This window comes from Camelus dromedarius, chromosome 28, assembly GCF_036321535.1.
Source record: "Camelus dromedarius isolate mCamDro1 chromosome 28, mCamDro1.pat, whole genome shotgun sequence".
NCBI lineage: Eukaryota > Metazoa > Chordata > Mammalia > Artiodactyla > Camelidae > Camelus > Camelus dromedarius.
In genome coordinates, this window is record NC_087463.1 from 9,475,446 (window position 1) to 9,494,820 (window position 19,375).

Genomic DNA, 19,375 nt, shown 5'->3' on the forward strand with positions numbered 1-19,375 from the left:
TGTCTCCCAGAGCTGCTAACAAGTGCACCAAAACAAGGCTTACATCTTCTCCACTTTAATTCATGGGCTCAGTACCAAGACAGAGGTTTAAGTGACTGAGAAATTGCTTTGCAGAAACAAGGACACTGTGAGCCATGCTGAGTTGCATCAAAATATGGTGGTGGGGGTTCCAATGGCCATCAGACTTTGGTCATTACTGCCTTGGCTTGGTTCTCAGGAATCCTGAGATGGGGAATCCTGAGCAAGTGACTGATGCCCAAAGAGGAAGGGGAGTATGGAACACACGCAGGTTAGGGCTGGGGAAGAATGCTCAGCAAGTACATGGTCTGGGCCAGAGACCAGCTTCAGCTTGACCCTACAGAAAGCTCTGGAGCACAGATTGCACCATGGAATTGGTCCCACGTTGAGGAAAAGATGAGCCTTTTGTGCTTCCATGTCAGCTAATTATTGGTTGCGGGCTATAGGGGTGGGGTGGGGGAGCAGAACACATTCACCAAAAGCTGTTCTCCTAGGAGCATCTGTGAGCCACTTAGCAGCCAGACCTACAGCCACCAGGTGATGGGCAGACTCACAGCTGAAGGAGATGCGGGCAGGTGACTGTCCACATCATGGAGCACTGTGCTAGACACCATGGAGGATGAAGAGGGAGAAAAAGGGCCCACCCAGAAGATTTTTATGGTTTGGGTAGACAAATGAGGCAAGTATAAAAACCTTCATCTCCTCCACGACTCTGCCCAAGGTTGAGCTGACCTGAGCAGCACAGAGGTCAGTCAATGGCTAGAGAAGCTCCCCTCTGCAAGTCCTGTTACCCCTTGATTTCCAGCCACTGCTCAGTTCAATAGCCACTGGCCACGTGTGGTGACGCAGCCCTTGAAATGTGGCTGGTCCCAATCGTGATGTGCTGTCAAATACACACCAGATTTCAAAGACTTAGTACCCCCCCCAAAGAATGTAGAATATCTCATTCATAATTATTTATATTGATTATATATTAAAATTATAACATTTTTGAAATTATATTAAATAAACTGTTAAAATTAACTTCAGCTATCTCTTTTTACTTGTTTTAATGTCACTGGCCAATACAAAAGTTTTAAATTATATAGGTTCCCCTCATTATACTTCTGTTGGACAACACAGCTCTACAATGCCAAGAGCTGGTTAGGGCCTTAAGCCTTTAACAATAATATTGCATTTCGGTGACTCAAACTAAAGCAGTGCCCGTCATAGCAGAACTCCAGGTCCCATGCAGTCTGTGTGGGGCAGGTCTCTTTCAAATCAAATCATCTAAGTGTTGGCCTCTTGTCTTAAAGATTGTTTGCAAACCCACTTAAACTGCCCTTAACAAAAAAATCATGTTTATTAAACAGATACAATAGTGTCTCTGGAAATCTGAAGTCCAGAGGGGGAATCGAGTCTCAAGAGGGACAAAACAGAAGCCCTGGGGAAACCAAGAATCAGAGATCTTCTCTTCACCTGCCCTGGCAAAGGGTTTTATTATCTCATCTCTTGGCCCAACCACTTTCATTTCACTTGAAGCCCTGAACCCGAATGTCCCTCTGCTTCATCTGAGTTTAGCAAAATCAATCACTGAAGTCGCCAGAACGGAGTGGAGGATCCAGATGACCTGCTTACCAGGTTACAGGTAATTTATCACCAGTGGTGCCAGACACTGCATTTTACATTTGGATCCTGTCGCTCTGAGTTGTGATCTATTTTTTAGACTTGACAATGAGATGAGTCTGCCTCGTGCGTGCGTGTAGAGGAAATTTCAATCTGAATCAGAAAGCAGAAGGTGCTATGCCAAGAATGGCCACTGATTTAATGGGGAAGGCAGGTGGCAAGCCTCCTCGCCATCAGGGAGCTTGCAAAATTAGGTCAAAAGGAAGGGATCTCATTAGGATAACTCATAATTACAAAGATCTGCATGTATGGAGAATTGCAGAAACAACATTTCACCCCTTAAAACCCTAGTGAGACCTAGTCAGATTAAAAAACAAAAATGGTGAAGGCTAGACCTCTTATGAGAGTAGCAGACGTTCCCCAGGTGGGCTGGGCCAGGCTCCATAGAGAAGACCCCTGATTGACCCTCCTTTTCCAGTCTATGCCAGTGGCAACATCTCTCGAATCCCAGTCCTCCCAGTCCTGCATGCAACCACATTACCTGGAAGGAACAGCACATTGCACTAGCATGAGATCTTTCACCAGCTAGATTGAGAGTTAGAGCCAAGAGAAAGGGACAGAGGTCAGACCAGCTTGGGTGAGATGGGCAGGACAAGCATGAGCCTGCAATGGAATGAAAGGTAGCTGAAGGTGCCACCTCAAAATAAGCCACGTAGGCATAAAAGTTATACTGAACTAAAGGCAATTAAGAAGAAGCAAGTGCCAGAAAGCTCTCCCTACCTGTCCTCTTTTCTGCCTAAAGGGAGGATCTAAATTTTCCTTTTACTAGAGGCAGACTCTTACCAGCCCAGAGAAGGCACCATAGGAATCTTCTGACAAACCTCACTCTATTTCCCCCCATTCATTTACCTTCCTGCCACTTACTACCCTTGGAAGCCTGAACCGGCTTTCCTTTGTCCTGACATTTCTCTACAGATCTGTTGTCCTTTGATGAAGATGCTACATAAGCCAGAGTCTAAGCCACGATTTTGAGTTACTCTTCATTTTGGGATCTCCCCAGCGATGTGCACTTCTTACTAATAAACTGTTTTTCTCTTGTTAATCTTTCTATCAGAGTCCCAGTTGAAAACCTAAGATGTGTAGAGGTGAAGTTTTGCCTCCCCTAAAAGAACCTCTCTTCAAAGGAAGAGAGATGCATGCAAACCTGGTGGAAGATCCATGGCCACTTGATGAAGGAGGTTGAACTGGGCTGAGAGCAAAGGGGGGATTTCCACAGGGAGAGGTGGGGAAGGGCCCTCTGGGAAAAGTGCTTTTCCAGGACAGAGATTCTGAAATCCGTCCTAGGAGAAGAGGTCAGAGCAGGAGAGAATATGAACGAGTGGGGAGGTTGGAGGAGGAGCATTCAGATCAGAAACCCCAGCAAATGCGGGGCTCCAGAGCTTGACCGTTCTTCTTTCCGTACTGGGAACCTTCAGTACTACAGATGCTGCCTCCTCGGTTGGCCTGGTTACTAATCTGAAACCTTGCAGCGCATCGCTCCTTGGTAGTGAAGCCCAGGCTGACAATTTCTCCTTCTAAAAACAATATCGCCACATTTCCCAGGCCCAGTAGCCAGAGGGCTAAGCTGGCCCCGTGGTAGCAAGAGCCATGGGGCAGCATTTCTTGTCTCTACTCTGGCTTAATCATGCAGTACTGGAAGGGGAAGGCTCAGTTCCGTGGGGTAAAAGGCCTCCTAGCAGGGCCTCCCCACCTGCCTCTGAGTGGGCCCAGCCTGTCTGCTCTCTGGGGCTTAAGCTAGAGTCCCTGCTGTGCAAGTGAGAAACAGGCCATCTCCTTGGCTCTTCTCTTCTGGAAAGAAAGTCTATTGACCTCAAAGAGGGAGGGGGAAATCCCGCTAGGTTATGGGATGAGGCTCTCTGAGGTGGACATTAGACTTAGGAACACCCGGCCTGGCTGCGGGGCGACCATCGCGCAGCCCACCAGCTGTCCCGACCACGCCAGCCTCCGCAGCCCACTCTGCCTGCAAAGGCAAAGCAGGGGTCCGGCCTCGACGCCCAGGGCGGGTCCGAGCAGGGCGCGCTCACTGTTAACACCTCCGGCTGCCTGCCGGGAAAGCCTGCCAGCTGCTTCGTGTGATTTTTGTTTTCCCTTGTCTCGTCACACCCCTCTGTGGGGACCGCCAGCCAAAATCAATCGCCTCAGTGTCTCCCCATCTCTTACTCTCTCACCTGCTTCCGTCCAGCCTGAGGGAGACATTTCTTTTGCTCAAACCATCGGGAGTAACAGATCGGCCATCAATATTCACGGCCTGAATTCCCGGAAGAGTCCCAGGCGTTCACTCTTCCAGGGGAGGGGCCTGGGCTGGGCTGACCAATCAGAAGCAAGCTCAGAACTGCCTACTCTCAGGGCCAGCTGAGTCCTGTCTTCCATCAAACAGACCTCAGCCCCACCTGCAAATCTTGTTAAGTGCCCAGACCCGCCCCAGAGGCCAGGGCTCCCACCAGCTGCCTTAGTAACGAGAGCAGGAGACCAAGGAGGACTCCCACAGGAATGTCTGAGAGTCCAGGCACCCTGAGGGGTTTTCCATTGGAGGGAATTTGTTTATTAGGTAACTAGCCCTGGAGTAACCCCAGGGCGGTTCTAACTCCCGCCCCTGATTTGCAGTGCAAAGGGTCTTTCTTGAACCAAAGGCCAGAGTGATGGCAAAAGACAAGAGTCAGAAGCCAGCTGTCCCCATTATGCCCCCTCCCTGAGGACACCACTACCCTACGGTGGTGGGGTCAGCCCTTGACCTCCCCGGGAAAGAGCAATGCGTCTTTTTAACTGTTTACATGACTCGCAGGGCTACACAGGTTTAATGAGAACCAAACAAGTGATGGGCTTAAAACATTCGGACTGGGATATGGTGACAAACCCTCACTTGGCAGAGGCCTTGATTTTAATCATTTTAATAGCTGTACTTCCAGTTCAGGGATGCTGTGAAAAATAACGATTGTGAGTATGGATCATTGTGTGTAAAGATTATGAAGACAAAAGTTTATTATTATTGTTGTTGTTGTTATTACATATAAGTCCATCTCTGTAAACTACCTGAGATGAAAGCTAAATATCACTTGGGGGGCTGAGATAACAGGCAGCAAAAAACTGTGCCCTCCTGTGTTGGAATCATCTGCAGTAGTCCACAGATGGTGAGTGGGGTGTCCCTACGGGAAGGTGGGGGTCTGGGAAAGGACTCTTGCTGCTGACCAAAGATTTCACACCTGGGACCAGAGTCCAGGCTGCTGGCTGTCACTCTCCACATTGTGACATGCAACTGCTGGAGACAAAAAACTTTTCCCCTCCCCTCTTATGTTCTTAAGCTGGGGTCTGTGAATTAAATCGACAAAAGACAGATTAACAAGAGGAAAAAGTTTATTTGTGTACACATGGGAGCCAACAAAAGAAGTAACTGGCTTGTTGAATACATTTGACCCTTGAACAGTGCAGGTTTGAACTGTGGAGTTCTTATTCACAGAGGTCTTTATTTTATTTTATTTTATTTTATTTTATTTTAATTGAACTATAGTTGATTCACAATGTTTTGTTAGTTTCTGGTGTACAGCATAGCGATTCAGTTATATATATATATAAAACTTTCCATGTTCTTTTTCATTATAGGATTTTTTTCCATAGTAAACACTACAGTACCACTCAGTCCAGGATTGGTTGAATCCATGGATGCAGGGGAACCACAATGTGGAAGGCCAACCATAAATTATAGGCAGATTAATGCCTATATTGCTTAAGGGTCAAATGTAGTTGAAGTCAGAGGATTATATACCTCTAGTAGGGGAAAGGGAGGGGAAAGAAAAGGCTTTTATGGGTTTAGTAAAAAGTAAATGGGTTTTAAGAGAACAATCAAGAAAGTTTGTGATGTTTGTCTATTCAAATATGCGTAAGCTTTCCATCTCCATCAGGGCCTCAAAACCCCCGTTAGAGGAGGGACTTGGGGTAGATTTTACTGGCATTCTCCCTTCTGAGGGGTGGAGCTGTCCTGAAGAAGGGATTTATGGCAGCCTTCTTTCCCAGAATTTGTTGCTTTTAATCAGATAAGGGAAGCAGCCCCAAGGTTTTCTTCTGCATCTTTTGATTCTCCGTTGCCTTCAGCTCAAAATAATCTTTATTCCAAAGTGGCATACTTTGGGGGGGTGGATTCTGATCTCCTTCACAACTGAGAGAGGACAGGCTTTCAGCGACCAACCAGGATGAAGCAGCCCCATGGAGCTGTCACTCTAGGTGTCCACCAGGGGCACTTTGCCCCTGCTGTGCACTCACTTGCCCAGAGCATCCTTCATCTTCCTGTAACCTTCCCCCATGGCCCCCAGCTCCCTCCTGCTGGATGTGGGGGGAAGAGTGGGGTATGAGGAAGAAACAAAGACCACTGTTGAATAAAACCTACAGCCTCTCCCTGTAATCTGCCCCCCCTCCCCGCACCCCCAGCTCTCTTCTGCTGGGTAGGGGAGTCAACTATGAAGGAACATTAGGCAATTTTAATTAGGGCTTTGACATACAAACCCCACACTCTGACAGAGGGGTTAATAGTTCAGAATAGTGGGAGGAGGTGTATTATTTTTAGATTTCTCAAGATGCTAAGAACTTACTGGAAAATACTCACAGAACCAGTGTCAAAAGGGCGGAGTGGGGGAGCAGGGTTAAGGAGAGGGCCGATTCTCAGGTTGGGCCAGAAGACAGGCTCTGCTGTACTGAGGAGGATGTGGGAGCAGCAGTGGGGATTCTGGCTGAGAAGGAGAGGGTCCCCAGACAATGACTGCGAAATCCAAGCAGCTGGCTAAGAAAAGCAGGGCTGGTTGTTTGATGCCAGGCTAGACTAAAGAGCCCCGATTCCAGCCTGGCGGGCTGGTCCGGACAGAGGGAAGGAGAGTGGATTCACTCTCCGGTGAGGTGGACTGCGGGAAGCAGAAATATGCTGAAAAAGGTTTGGGGCACATGTATGTGTTGTAGCAAGAAGACCTGGGGCCAGGAGACAGGAGTTCTGGGTCCTTCCGCTGCCCACCGGCATCACGGGGAGTGTGGACCCTGCCCTGTATCCGTTGCATGATTGAGGTGAGCCTGTGAGATGATGGGTCCAGAAGTGCACCCACCACCTTATGAAGTCCTGCACACACTCCTATTGTGAAAGATTACTTAACAAGACGGAGTTAAGGTGGACATACACCTGGATGGATGGCTCTAGCGTCCACGAGAGGTTTCTTCTGAGCAAGTCTCCTTGGCAACTAGAGCCCCAGGCAGCACAGGACAGGGTTAACACTAAACATGGCTGGCGAAGCACCCGAGAGCTGGGATGCAGAATGATCAAAATGGACCCACTCCTGTCTTAAAGGACCTCACAGCCAGGTGAGGGGAGTTAGAAATTTATCCACCGTGGCTGCTCCTGGGCTTCAAGCATCTCCAGTCTGACTTAGGTGAATTCCCAAGTCAGCTCTTCACTTGAGGACTCTGGTGCCTTCCATCTGCTGCCCCTGGTAGGCTGTGCACCCACAATTGGATCAAATGCCTGGTAATGGGATTACTAGGAAGTGCAGGGAGTATCGGGGGTGCTGGGAGGAGGAGAAGCCTGGGCAGCAGACGGGGGATCATTGAGGAGAAAGCAGCCAGCAGATGCTGAAAGGCCTGAAGGAGAGGACAATGAGATCTGACTGAACCGAGGGGAGACAAAAGATCCTCTCGAGTCTGCTGACCACCTGAGGCCGAAGGGGCAGTGAGCGGCCCCCCAGGCCCACGAGACGGACCAGACTGGCTTCTGGGCTGAGTTATCCTGGTCCCTTCCTTTCCCACTTCCCCAAATGCTTCTACTCAGCTGAATTCTGAATTTGCCAGCCTCGTAGGTAAGGTCTATGGGATGTGATTGCAAAGACTCCAAAATAGGGCCAGACACAAAAAGCACCCACCTACTCACAGGATGAGAATGGAAGTCCCACTAGTAGAGACCCCTTCCCTTTGGGGAGGGGGCTTGGAGATGCTTGTCACATGTCAAAAGGCCAATATAGTGCCCTCGGAAACCAACAGATTGCATGCCTTGTCAGTCGTTAGCATCTCACTGAGACTGAGCTTATCTTCAAGGAGGGGGATACCCTCCACGGGCCTTGTCAGAAGGGCCCTGGGGAAGGGGAGAAGCTGTCCCCCAGGAGTGGTGGTGGGAGAGCGGAGAGGGGAGCTCTGAGATGAAGGGAGTGGGAGAGGGAGGGAGGCGACAAGAGGTGATAGAAAGAGGAGACACAGAGAAGAAGGGAGGGAGGCAGCGGCGCCAGGGAGAGAGCTTCCTGCTGAATAATGACATCATGTTTTCCACTTACCTCATCTGGCACCAGCTTCCCAGGGGCTTGTTTTCATATGAATTAGAATGTTACTCAATTTGGGTTTTGCGTATTTACCCCCAAGAGCTATTTGTTCTGACCAGCGTCTCTAACAGCGCACCCCCGCCAGCTCCCCTAATTCACAAACTGCCCTTCTGGAAACCAAGAGCTGACATCAATCTGGACGAATGCAAAGCATACCCACCAAGCGGGAAAGCTAGAGGACGTGAGGAAGATGCGGAATGAGCCTTTCGTGCCCCTGGCAGGCGGCCCCTGCAGGAGAATTCTGCACCCAGCACCTCTGACCCCCAGCGGGTGGGTCTCGGCTCGTCTCTGCACAGTTGGACCAGCAGTGTCCACTCTGCCTCCAAGACCCGGACTCACAGACCTGGCACCTGGAGCCAAACTTCCGTCAGAGTCAGGGAAATAATGAAATGAACAGGAACCGACTGTGTTCAGGAGAAAGAGATGCTGAGTTTACAAAGGCTGAGCTCTCTTGCAGCCGCAGTTTGAATCTGATCCTTGGGCCTCATTGTTCCAACTGACACAGGCAATCAGAAATGAGGCCATCTGGGGACCAAGACCATCAGCGATTCAGCAAGTGTCGGTCTGAAAGTTTGTCCGACACTCAGAACCCAGATCAGGCCTTTCCTCCCTCCGTGCCTCCACTTCCTGACCTGCAAAACCGGGACAATTTAAAATCACTTCAATTATTCCCTCAATGAACAAATATGGAGTGAGGATCTCCTATATCCCAGCAACAGGGCCGAGAGCTGGGAAAAGAGATAAACAGCGTGGTCCTTCAACTAAAAGCACCCCTCCCTGTTGGGAAGCCTCCTGAGCCTGCAGGGAGGACATCCACGTTAAGACCTCAACACCGCCCAGGAAGGAGGCAGGGAAGTTCCAGATGAGAACTCCGAGGAAGGGGGCTTCAGTGCTCAGTCCCAGCCGGACTGGGCTATGGAATTGGGCCTCAAAGGTTGGAGGCCCAGATGGCCCAGAGGTTTGGGGGTAGCCTATGATGGGGGTCTTGGGGAGAAGGTGGGTTCTATAGGCTGGGTGTTTTGGTCTCCCAAAATTCATGTTGAAATTTTAACCCCCAAGGCGATGGCATTAGAAGGTGGGGACTTTGGAAGTGATTAGTTCATGAGGGTGGAGCCCTCGTGAAGGGGATCAGTGCTCTTATGAAAGAGGCTTGAGAAATTTCCCCTTGCCCCTTCCGCCGTGTGAAGTTACAACAAGAAGACGGCCATCTAATGAGGAGGTGGCTTCTCACCAGACATCAGCTCTGTTGGCACTTTGACCTTGGACTTCCATCTTGCTCACTGGAACTTGTGCCCTTGGAGAACTGAGCTTCCACCTGTGACGTTCCACTGCCCTAAGACGGCATCCTGGAGAGACCACATGTGTGAACTCTGGGCATCCTTCAGAGCGACATCTGATATGTGAGCAGAGAAGCCTTCCAGTGACTCCAGAATCTAGCCATTGGAGTCTTTCAGTCCCTGTAGAGCAGAAAGCCCCTTCCTCCTCTGTGCCTGTCTGTATTGCTGGCCCACAAAATCCGTGACCTGCACAGTCATTGTTTTCTATCCCAAGGTATCAATGAAGTTGTCCTGCAGCAGTGAATCAATCACAACTAAGTAAGTCAGGCCTAAGCTGAGGACGCTGGGCTGGCCCCAGGTGGTGAGGACGAGTGTCTAGTGCACGGCAGGAGAAAGTGGATTGAGCTGCAGTCATCCTAGACCAGGAGAGACCTGCGGGAGATTCAGATGCTCTGGTACCACGAAAGGTGACGCTATGGGGGAGGAAGGACAGCTGGAAGGAGCCTCCGGCTTCCTAGCTGTGGCAAAGTTAGCACTCTCTTGGCAGGTGAGTCATCTGGTGGTGTTCTAGAGCCCACTTCTCTGGCCTTTCCGTGGATCTTGTAAACACCCAACTCCCAGTATTATACCGTTTTCTGCAGACAAGAGCCAGAGCCAGAGTGACTTCTGATACCTGCGACTGACTGCCTGGGGCAGCGTCTGCGCACCCCGCCCCCATGCACAGAGCAAACGAGACTCTTATCCTTTCAGAGGCTGGCTCCCAGGCTTTTCACTCACTCCCTGAGCTACCCAGAATCCTTCTAGTAAATTCCCTTTGCTTTGTCAAAACTGCTTTCTGTTGTTTGCAGCCAAAGAACCCCAACTAAAACAAAATTTAAGTTCCAAATTAAATGGCTATGTTATATTTATCCCAGTTTTGGAAAGCCCACCTTTCAGATGAACAGTATAGGAAAGAATGATGATTTCCACAGGATTAGATGTAATTTAGTGAATTTTTTTTCAGCTTCTAGGCTTTTTTTTTTTTTTTTTTTTTGTACAGAAAAGAACATTCAGGAGCTATTTTGGTATTTAAAGTTAATATTCAAATCATTCAAAGGCCTGGTTTCAAGTTCAATTTAGAAATGAGTTCTATTTCTAAATCTTTCAAAATCCCACAGAAAATTTTAAGGATAATTTTACAATTTAATTAAATCCCTTTAAATATTTCAACTGCATTGATAAACCCAACATACTCAATTTCCTTTTCGAAATGAGTCAGCTGATGGCAAACCAAACAAATTTTCCAAGTGCTTAAATAATTCTTACAGATCTAATAATGTTTACAAACATGATGGTTATGTGCTTCTAAATGATCCAGTGCTGTTTATAGACTAAAATTCTCTTGCACTTTTTAGCTTAAAATCCAAATTAATTACTCAGTATGCTAATAAGCCAAATTCTCCAAATCCTTCTGGATAACTCTTGTGCCCCACTGCACATCCTCTCAGCCCACCTTTTGCACTAGTCACTGTTGCGGCCACCATCTTTGCACAGGTGAGGCCTCACAGCATCTCTCATCCTCGGTTCCTCTTGCTTTTCACCCTTGTCTTGCTTCTCAGACCCAGTGCAAGGGAACCTGCGAATCGCTCTGCATTCATACATGCACAGACCCAGAAGTGAAGGGGTTTGATGTGGTGCAGGGGAAATCCGGTGGGAGAAAGAAGCCAGTCCTTGTTTCAGTGCTCTCCTCTACCATTCCTTGGGCAGACAATTCCACAAGTTTCCTCAGAGGTTCTTGAAGGATGAAGCCTCACTTACCCACAGCAATAACCAACTCAGTTGTGCACCCAGTTTTATTGGTTTACTCCTATATCCTGGGGCTCCTCACCAAAATCAATTACCTGCCCAAACACCATCATCGCAGCTCTGCTTTCCGGGAGGGATGCAGGCTAAGACAAATACCAACACCCACAAATTATTCCCAGATTTCACACAGTAGTGATACCATGGGTTTGGCGTGCTTTATAATCTCTCTTCTCAATTCTAAGTCATCCCTAGGTTAAAAGACCCACTAGACCTGCCATAACAAAGTCCCACAAATTGGGTGGTTTCAAACAACTGAAATTTATTCTCTCCCAGTTCTGGAATCTGGAAGTCTGCAGTCAAGATGTCAGCAGGGCTGTCCTGCCTGTGAGACTCTGGGTAGAGCCCTTCCTCACCTATTCCAGCTTCTGGCGGCAGCTGGCCATCCTTGGAATCCTTTGGCCTGTAGTTGCATCGGTCCAATCTCTGCCTCCGTTTTCACATGGTGTTCTCACTGTGTTTCTTCACATCATCTTCCCTCTGTGTGCATCTGTGTCCAAATTTCCCCCTTTTATAAGGACACCACTCACTGGATTAGGACCCACCCTAATGACCTCATCTTTTTTTAGTATATGTGCTGCCAAAGCGAGCACCTAATGACCTCATCTTAACTTGGATAAATCTGCAAAGACCCTACTCCCAAAAGAGATCATATTCTGAGGTCCTGGAAATTAGGACTTCAATTTATCTTTCTTGGAGGACACAATCGATCTGTAATACCCTCTAAGGGAACAAGTAAGTAATTCTAATCAAATAGTGAATTTCCAAGCCAAATTTGAGGTTTCCTTTCAACTGGTCATTTTACAAATTGACCAGAGATTCTGGCAGGATGTGAGAACAGAAACTGTGGGTCTCCAGGACGAGGAGAAACAGAGCCATCTTCCGTAGGCACCATGCCGGCATGAAGCTAAGTCTGTGCCTTCCGAATGGGGTTGTGGAAAGAGAGATCATAACCTACAAATTCTTTCATTTGGCTTTGGCTGGAAAATGGGGGAGGAAGCAGGATCCCCAAGACTCAGTCGTTGCTAAAGAAGAATCTTGAACATATGAGGGGTTGTTGACACAGGTGCTCTGAAAAAACATGTCCTGGGGTAGTCATTAAATCTTATTAGGTAGAAAAGGAAATAATGGTGAATATTTACACATCTGGGAACAAATAACATCAGCTAATTCTATCCATATTCTTCTGTATCTTGTCATCAGAGTTGAATTCCTGTCTAGTCTGCTAAAAAGTGCAAGAGCTTTGCTGTGATATTGAAAGTTTTATTCTTACAGTGCCAAGGATTTTGACTTGTAATCTTAAGACTAACATGTTTGTTTTATGTAACTACATTTGAGAGGATGTTTATCATAGAAAATGGTGTTTGTTCACTTGGAGTTATAAGCTATGCTTGTCACAGGAGGTTGATTTTCCCCAACCATCTTGGTGACAAATTAATTCACTGTGACACACTTGTCTGGCTCAAATTAACTCAACTCATATAAAAGGACTGAATCGATTTTCTTGACATCAGGCATGCAGCTAAAGGGACATTTCTACTTGCAAAATGCACTTATTAGCAAAGTGGATCTAATGGATTAAACTTCACCACAATTTGACAGGGTGATCTCACTGACTAAGTTGCTTGAATTCGAGTTACACATTACCTCATTCTTTTCTTTCTTCTTTTTTTTTTTAAATTTTACTTTTTATTTTTATTTGGGGGGGAAGTGATTAGGTTTATTTATTCACTTATTTTTAATGGTGGTACTGGGGATTGAACCCAGGACCTTGTGTATGCTAGGCATGCACTCCACCACTGAGCTACACCCTCCCCCACCTCATTCTTTAATATGATGATTATTGTCGCAACTCAAAACCAGGCTGGCAACCACTTGATGGGATTTGACTGTTTACTTTTTTCTCTTATGAATTCTTTTCCAAGTCTCCCTACAATCCATGAATCCATGTGAATCCATCAAAATGACATTTTATTAGATTCTGCAGATCTCTCTGACTTTATCTGGATTAATAGTCATAACCTCCAAGGTCATAAAATGGCAAGGTCATAAGATGACAGGTCATCTTCTCCAAAAAATATTATCAGGTGGGCACCCACCTTCACTGTTGCCATAAGGAATTTTCAGGTGAAGAGTACGTAAGGAACCAAGAAGTCAAATCTGTACAATGAAGAGTTAAAATCCCTTAAAGAAAGGAATCCTCCTACACTGTTGGTGGGAATATAAATTGGTGCAGCCACTATGGAGAACAGTATGCAGTTGCCTTAAAAAACTAAAAATAAAGTTACCATATGGTCCAGCAATCCCACTCCTGGGCACATATCCAGACAAAACTATAATTCAAAAAGATACACTCACCCCAATGTTCATAGCAGCACTATTTACAATAGCCAAGACATGGAAGCAACCTAAATGTCCATCAACAGATGAAAGGATAAAGATGTGGTAGATATATACAATGGAATATTACTCAGCCATGAAAAGATTAAAACAATGTCATTTGTGGCAACATGGACAGACCTAGAATTATCATATTAAGTGAAGTAAGTCAGGAGAAAGACACATATGTGGTATCGCTTACATGTGGAATCTAAAAAAAAAAAATGACACAGATGAACTTATTTATAAACCAGAAATAGACTCACAGACATAGAAAACAAACTATGGTCATCAAAGGGGAAAGTGTTGGGGGGAGGGATAAATTAGGAGCTTGCATTTAACAGATACACATTACTATATATAAAATAGGTAAACAACAAGGACCTAATGTACAGCACAGAAAACTATATTCAGTATCTTGTAATAACCTATAATGAAAGAGTCTGAAAAAGAATATCTATACATGTACATGTATAATTGAATCACTTTGCTGTACACCGGAAACTAACACAACGTTGTAAATCAACTATACTTCAATTTAAAAAAAGAATGCACGCTTTAAAAAAAATCCTTGAAGAAAATCAGTGGATCTTTGGCAAACATTGTGTTTTCCAGTTTTGTTTATGTTAAAAGAAAAACATATATTAAATTATATCAGAAAAAATTATATTAAAAGCATCAGAGTGCTCCGTGCTTCTAGATCACTTTGAACCTAAGGACCTCTCTCTGGTCTTTGGGATATAGTGAAGGATGTTCAATTCTAGCTGAGCAGTGCAAATGATTGCTAAGTTGGCATGAATTGTCTGGGCTGCCCCACCTGGCCCTTTGACCAAAGTTCTGCCCATGAAGAAGTCCCCCAGCCTCTGTTTTAGTCTTCAATAGCAAAATATGTTTTAGTTTCTAACATGAATCTGAATTAGTCAAAAGATCAAGCAGGAAAAAAAAGAGTGGAAACTTCCAAGACACAGCCAGATAAACCACAAAGAGATGCCCGTGGCTGGACGGAGGGAGGGTGGGAACTGGGCAGGTGGCCATGAAGATAACTCATCCACCCTGATTTCTTCAGCACTGAGAGCCTAAATAAATCAATACAGGTGGAAGTGCAGGGAGGCTGGGCAGAGCGATGCCTCTCTGGAGGGTTTCTGCACCACCTGGTTCTGTCGTTTGCCTCACCTTTTCCCATCCCGCCTTCACTACGTGGAGCCCATGGCCCGTCCCTGCCGGAGTCTGGATGGGGAGGTCCCTGTGGCTCCAGGCTTGGGAAGGAGAACCATACTCTTGAGTTGGCACAGACAACCTACCAATCCGGTTGATTCTGGAGGCTTCTCAGAGCACTTGGATTTCAGCCTCCAAACCAAGCAACAGACTGTTCAAGTGAAACAGCACTCACCTCACCTCCCATTGGAGGCACACAGTGCTCAGGCTACCCAAAGTCTCCGACTCCCAACCTTCCCCATCCTGCTGGCGGTTCTGGACCCAACAGGACTATCATTGTCCCTTCCTGCCACATCCTAATTCTGCTCCTTCTGGCACAACTCAGAATCTCTCCTCTCTCAGCTCCACTACTGTTGACCACAGGCCATGGGCGCAAGGCTACTGCGTCAGTGTTCACTTTCAGGACCCATGGGAGTCACATGCTGTCAGGCCTCCTTTACAGGAGGCTCACTGTCACGGCTTCGGTTCTGCTGTTTAGGTTAACACGTGCACATTCCTGCGGCTCCCTTGTGCTACAGGGGACGCTCTCAAATAACACTCAGTTCACCGCTGGGTTTCAGTTCTGCTCAACAAGTGTGATCCCCAAGGACTCTCATTTACGCAAAGGGCATCTCAAGTTTTCAAAATGGGAGAATAGGTTTTCATCCCCTTCACCTTGCAAAATGCCACAAAAAGTCATATCCTTGTGAGTTACAATCCAGCCATGCTCAGACGTGGCCAAAAGGTGGAGGAATGCTTGCCCATCTTTTCCTGACTGTCTGGGCCCCTGGATCCCTTCCTGTAAGCCCTGCTCTGTGAACAGGAAGAGAATCGTAGCAGCAACACCATTAACCACTGGCCAACCACTTGGAAACCACTAGAAGCAGAGGCGCACTAGGGAAGCCAGGTGGCGACAGCGGTGTGATAAGCCACTAGATAACACATTCACAGCCTCCTGTAATAAAGCAGCTACTAGAACTCCAGAAAATAATGATTATAACCAACACTTATTGTCTGCTTACTATGTCGCTCTTAATTTAGCAATTTAAAACATTATCTATTGACTTCCTATTACCTATATTAAAATTTGAGATCATATATTGTACCCCTTTCTGCTCCTTCCATCCTAATTTTTAGCTTTTAAGTCCATAGAATTTATTACTCTGACAGTGTTTATTGTTGAGCCAAGTAGTAACTATGATTACATTTGCTTTCTTCTATTTTGTTTTTCTTGGAGTTAATAATTGTCTCTTTTTAATTCAGTCATGTCTTAAACCTATAGCTTAGTCTTCCCACGAACTCCAATTGCTCGGTAAAACATCCTCAGTTAAAATCTCTATACTGCCAAGCCATTTTATCAGATCCTCTTCTGTCCCCTTTTCCCTTTGAGGCCCCTTGCAGAGCTCCCCATTCTTCTGCTCCCACATTCTTGACTCCCAGACCCGCTGCACAGCTGTCCTCCTCACACATCACCCTTTTCCTCTCTCTCTCCCAAAATGTCTTTATTTTACCTTGTACTCCATGAGCAATGTCTGGGAAAGGGACTAAGATTGGAAACAATTTTCTCCCAGAATTTTGAGGAGAAGGTCCCCCGTGTCCTTCAGCTTCCAGCATTGCTCTAGAGAAGTCGCCTGCCAGTATGTTTGTTGCTGTTTTGTGGCTGATCTGTTGTTGCTGTATTTTTTTTCTCTTTCTTTCCCTGGTAGCCTTTTGGATTTTCTTTTTATCCTTGTGGCAATAATATTTTACAGTGATGTGCCTTGATATGGATTTTCCCCCATTTATCATGCTGGGCCCTTGGTGGGCACTTTTAATCTGACACTTATTTACCTTCAAATACGTGCACCATTTGGTAAGTGCCTTTTTCTTAGTGGCTAGTCAGCCTCTTAGAATAGTCATGTATCTTTACTTCCTTCTTACTCTTTTTGTTGTTCTTCCTAGAACAATTGTCAACTTTATCATCCCATCATTTTACATAGTTTTATTTCCAAGAGCTTTTTTCTAAACTAATTCTTCCTTTAATGTTGCATTCTGTGTGCAAACTAATAAAGGCATGTGCCCCCGGTCTTGCCTCTCTCCGGCCGCACCCTCCCTTGACCTCTCCACACGGCCCCCTGAGGCATGCCGTGCACTTCCTCCAGGACCTGTGAGGAAAGAACTTCTCTCTTTCATTTGCTCCTCTGGTCTGTAGAACGAGGGACTCACCGTCAGCACCGTGCGCTCCACTTGACAAATGTTAATGTCACAAAGTCATAGCAACACTAAACATGCATGGACCTTAAACACACTATGCTAAGCCAAAGAAACCAGATACAAAAGACCATATTTTGTACAATTCCACTTATAGGAAATATCCAGAATAGGTGGATCCATAGAGGCAGAAAGTAGATGAGCAGCTGACAAGGATTTGATTGCATAACTTTTTGAATGCTCTAAGTGCCGCTGAATTGGTCACTTAAAGTGATTTAAATGGTAAGTTTTATGTCATATAAGTATTACTACAAAAAAAAAAAAAAAAGACGAAACAAAACAGAAAACACAAGGAAAGGGAGTTGGCTTAGAGTGAAGGGGAATTGGTCAGCCCAGGAAGCAGTGAGAGGTGCTTCCCTTGGGGCAGCCCAGGCCAAGGGGAGCCTCAGGGCATCTCGAAAGTCTGGATGTACACCTGCAGTTCCCACAGAACAAGGCAGGGGGACCCTTAGGCAGTCGCCAACTAAGCACAAAAAAAGGCTTCAACACATTCCTATTGAAAGGCTGGAGACAGGAATGAAAAAACTTCCTGCTTTGCCGTAAAGAATGGTACCTTACCCTCCTCCACCTGCAGCAGAAGAACAAAGCCTTTCTCGCCCTGAGAATTCCAACTGTGCCCTGGAAATCCTGAACCGTGCTCTTCCCCGACCCAAAGAATGGCTCTTAGGAGACGAAAGGCAAGGTGTTGTCGCCCTCCTCTGGTCACTGAGCAGCGCTGGTTTTTTACTTCTCCCTAAGGTGAGTACCACCTGTCAGCTGGAGTGGCCAGTAGTTTCCCCTCGCTGTGTGCAGACTGGGGTCTTGAGACATTGAGGAAGCTGGGGAGCCAGGGTCGTGAAGGCAGCACGCCCTTTGCTGTCCAGTCACTCTTTCACACACACACACACACACACACACACACACGCACACATGCGCGCGCGCGCACACACACACACATACACACTGGTGTCCTGCACCCTCCATCCTCCCACGAGGCCGGCTCCTAGGTACTCTCCTCTCCCACCCGACCCTGCAGACACCCACATCCCTCTGCTCACTGCTCAAAAGACAAGTTCATGCCCTCCTCCATGTTCACGGCTAACCCCTCCCAAGAACCTGAAGAAATTATCACAAAGATATAATGCTTCCTGTTTGCAGCTTCAGACTCCTCTTTTGTGGGGTGACAGACTGGGAACCTCCCCCATCTTCCTTCTTACACCCACTCCTACACCCTCCTACATCTCCTTTGGTGATGACCAGAGGGACTCCTCACCGAGAAGGCTCTTCTTCCCAGGCCAGCGACAAAGATCAGACTGGGGTGACAGGTGTCCCCTTTGTCTGAAGTGGTCTAATTTCATCTCTGAAGACCTAATAGGGTGCTGCCCAGATCACAGGAACTTCCTCCTTGCCTCCTGAACCTGAGACAGCCTGACCTTTTATGTAAATGGGAAACTGCCCATTCAGGGTAACAGGAGAGATCACGGGTAGCTTTCCCACCCAAAGGCATTTCCTTTACTAGCCGACCACTTTACTTTGATGTATCCCTGAACCACCAGAAAGATACGCAACTATATGAAAACAAGTACATGTATGTATGTGTATGTATATGCCTGAAATATTATGCTGTACACCAGAAATTGACACGGCATTGTAAACTGAGTGTACTTCAATTAAAAAAGAATGCAAATTTAAAAAAGAAAAGAATTCTAAAAGAATTCAAAAAAAAGATACTCTGGGAGGAGAGGATATAGCTCAGCGGTAAGAGTGGCTGCTTAGCGTGCACGGGATCCTGGGTTCAAAAAGCCCACCAGGACTTTCAGAAGGGGAGGCAAGAAGGCATGTGTCAGGGCCGCACAGAGACAGGAGTGCGCCTCACCCCCTCCTGCATCCCTGGCCAGCCAGGCCGCCTCTGCCTGGTATCCCCGCTGTCTGTAACCCACACAGAGCACCTCTTCCAGGGAGCGCTCCACACAGCTGAAGCCAAGACATCAGCTCATGCCAGGCCAGCCACGTGAGCCAAATCCTGCAGGCAGCACTTCCAAATGGAGGGCCCAGGAAAAGAGCAGCAGTTCTTAATATAGAACGCCTTCTCCAAGAGATTAGCAGCGTGCCAAGGTCCTGATTGGTTTCCAAGGGCCCTGAATTTTTAAGAATGTAATGATGGATCGGAGAAGAGATTTATCCCTAGAGCCCAAAAGTTAGTTGTCAAATCCTAAGTGCCCCAGAAGGAAAAAGAGAGGGAGGGGGAAGAAAAAACAGGAACCTGGCTAGATTGGGCTAATTGTTGCCGTGGGACAGAGGAGGGTTTAAAGCAGCACCACTGAATTTTCCAGCACTCTGAAATACAGGTCCCTTAGTAGGTAGCGTGTATTTGGAAGTTTTTCTCTCTGCAGTTACCCAAACATACCTTGTACATACACACACACACCCCAC

At 46.8% G+C, this 19,375-nt stretch overlaps 1 long non-coding RNA gene across 2 annotated transcripts in view; it reads right to left on the bottom strand.

The window, feature by feature from the left end:
- LOC116149787 (uncharacterized) overlaps positions 1 to 3,943 on the bottom strand; it is a 38,772-nt gene extending 34,829 nt beyond the window's left edge. For both annotated transcript variants that reach the window (XR_010378174.1, XR_010378173.1), the window contains exon 1: positions 3,852 to 3,943. This is a non-coding gene — a long non-coding RNA (uncharacterized LOC116149787). The remainder of the gene's footprint in view (positions 1 to 3,851) is intronic.
- Between the last annotated feature and the right edge of the window lie 15,432 nt (positions 3,944 to 19,375).